This window comes from Rhododendron vialii, chromosome 10a (assembly GCF_030253575.1).
Source record: "Rhododendron vialii isolate Sample 1 chromosome 10a, ASM3025357v1".
NCBI lineage: Eukaryota > Viridiplantae > Streptophyta > Magnoliopsida > Ericales > Ericaceae > Rhododendron > Rhododendron vialii.
Window position 1 is genome coordinate 5,131,706 of NC_080566.1, and position 2,794 is coordinate 5,134,499.

Here is a 2,794-nt window from a genome sequence, read left to right on the forward strand (position 1 = left end):
CAATGATTTAACGTGTGTTTATAATCCAGATCGTCAAAACACTTTTTGGACGGCCCGAATGCATCGAGCGGGCACCACGTTAGCCGTATCCCCACCCGGCACTGAAAAATTCCTCCTCAAGATGCTGTTTCCAACCAAATACGACAATAACAAAACGTGATTGACAGCTACCTTCATGCTGTAAATTCGAATAGAATTGCTTTACATGAAACAAATTGCCGACAGATAGATTCTCCTAACAGGGAAAAAGACGTACTGGATCAGTTTACACGCACCTCAACTAAATCATGCGGACAAATCCCACTGTCTACTAACGGGGATCATTGAAGCCGAAATAAATGCCCCAGTCCTATCCTTTAACCATTCCGAACTTTGAGCTACTTACAAACCTTTTTTATTTTATTTTTCATACGTAGCTACTTACAAACTTATAACCTTCATAACTGCCATAGCCTATAAAAGTAGTATGAACATTGAGTAAAAGAGCAAAGATGGAAACACATGTTTTAGCCATACCGTATCCTGCACAAGGCCATGTAATTCCATTGCTAGAGCTTGCGCAATGCCTGGTACACCACGGTTTCAGAGTCACTTTTGTGAACACCGAGTTCAATCACAAAAGGGTGATGAATACATTGTCAGCCAACGACAATCTAAGGAATCTTGTAAATTTGGTTTCGATTCCGGATGGGTTGGAACCGTGGGAGGACAGGAATGACTTGGGAAAGCTAACGGAATCCGCCTCAGAGGTCATGCCAGGGAAGCTAGAAGAGCTTATTGAAAAGATTAATGGATCAGACAACAACAAGATCACTTGTGTTATAGCAGATGGGTGCCAGGGATGGGCCTTGGAAGTTGCAGAGAAGATGCGAATCAGGCGAGCAGCCTTCTGGCCTGCTGCAGCTGCCCAATGGGCTTTGCAATTAAGCATTCCGGAACTAATTGCTGATGGGATTATAGAAAGTTATGGTAAGACCTTTAGTCTAACTCTTGATCTGTCTCCAACAACAAAAAGAACAGTGCAGAATTTTACAACTGATTTCAAATATAGGACAATAGAGAAAATACAGTGGAATTCTTGTTATCAAAGGAGAACAATATCAAAGAAAATAGCAATGGTAATGAAAAGTATAAATCCCACCAGTGTAGCCATGTGGTTATCCTTTGCCTCTGGCTTGTGGATGGATGCAGGTAATGTCACCAAATAACTGACAAGAAAGTATGGAGAATTCATCAGTATAAATCCAGCAGGATAAATCAGCACAGAGATGCAAAAACAGCATAGTGACAAGGATCAAATGTAGGGAAAAGAAGAAGTTTTCTGCCTCATAGAATCTACAAAGCATTAGAAAGAACATCCCATATTTCAAAAAAGAAGCGGTTCGCATCCTGTTGCAAGTTAAATAATTTGTTTATCCTTCCAATATTTATTCATTATGATAGAATATTACCCCTTTTTCTTCAGCAGGAACTCCGGTGAATAATCAGATGATTCAGCTCTCACCATCCATGCCTTCAATGAACACAGAAAACTTCCCATGGCTATGCTTTCATGATGAGAAGACAAATAAATCCTTTTTTGATCTTTTTACTAGAAACAACAAGGCCATGAAATTTGAAGACCGGCTGATCTCCAATTCAAGTCATGAGCTAGAGTCAGCAGCGTTTGCCTTATTTCCAAATTTCCTACCAATAGGTCCACTTTTGGCAAGTAACCGGCTGGGAAAGTCTATCGGCCACTTCTGGCCAGAGGACTCAACTTGCTTGGAATGGCTTGATCAACAGCCAGCACAATCAGTCATGCATTTGGGAGCTTCACAATTTTCAGTCAAATCCAATTCCAAGAGTTGGCTATGGGGCTTGAAATAACCAACCGACCATTTTTATGGGTGGTGCGGCCAGATATAACTGAAAAGGTCACTGATGCTTACCCTAGAGGGTTCAAAGAAAGAGTAGCAACTCGCGGGCGAATGGTAGGTTGGGCTCCTCAGGATAAGGTCCTCGGTCATCCATCTGTGGCTTGTTTCTTAAGCCATTGTGGTTGGAACTCCACCATTGAAGGCGTAAGCAATGGGATTCCTTTCCTGTGCTGGCCTTTCTTTGCTGATCAGTTTTTTAACCAGACCTACATTTGTGATGTTTGGAAAATTGGGTTGTGGTTCAACAAAGATGAAAGTGGGATCATCAGACACAAAGAAATTAAGGAAAAAGTGGAAGAACTGTTGGCCAATGACGCATTGAAAGGAAGGGCTTTGCATCTGAAGGAAGTGATTGCAGAAACTGTAAAAGAAGGTGGCTGTTCTAACAATAATTTTAATAGTTTCATCAGGTGGATGAAGGAATAGACAAGTTGTTCAATGTAGCAACAGGATGGATGTTCGGAGGCTTTTGATAAGTCTCTCTTGATTGATTGTCTCATTATTGTGTCTTAACTACACCTTGTTTCCATGTGATTTTTGTGTTATGGATCCTTTACTTACCTCTTCATGTGCAAGTGACGGGCAAGTGAGTTCTAGAAGCATACATCAATGCAGAAATAGGAAGTATAATTCAAGCAAATGCTATCCAGACCAGGTAGTACCGTAGTAGCCAATAGGTAGAGTGGAAGCTATATCTGAACAAACCAAGATATGGTTCACCAAGAACTGACTTGTGTAGTGCAAAGTCAAAAGACCCCAACCATGCACCCAATAATGGAACCAGTAGAAACAGGCAAAACAATGAACTGAACCAAAACCTACGAGCTAGTATCGAGGGGAGCGAGTTCTCGTCTTGGGAGCGCACTCATAATGGT

At 41.4% G+C, this 2,794-nt stretch overlaps 1 pseudogene; it reads left to right on the forward strand.

Annotated features, from left to right (window-relative positions):
- Positions 1 to 453: 453 nt before the first annotated feature.
- LOC131302289 (UDP-glycosyltransferase 83A1-like) lies at positions 454 to 2,453 on the forward strand (annotated as a pseudogene).
- The last annotated feature ends 341 nt before the right edge of the window (positions 2,454 to 2,794 follow it).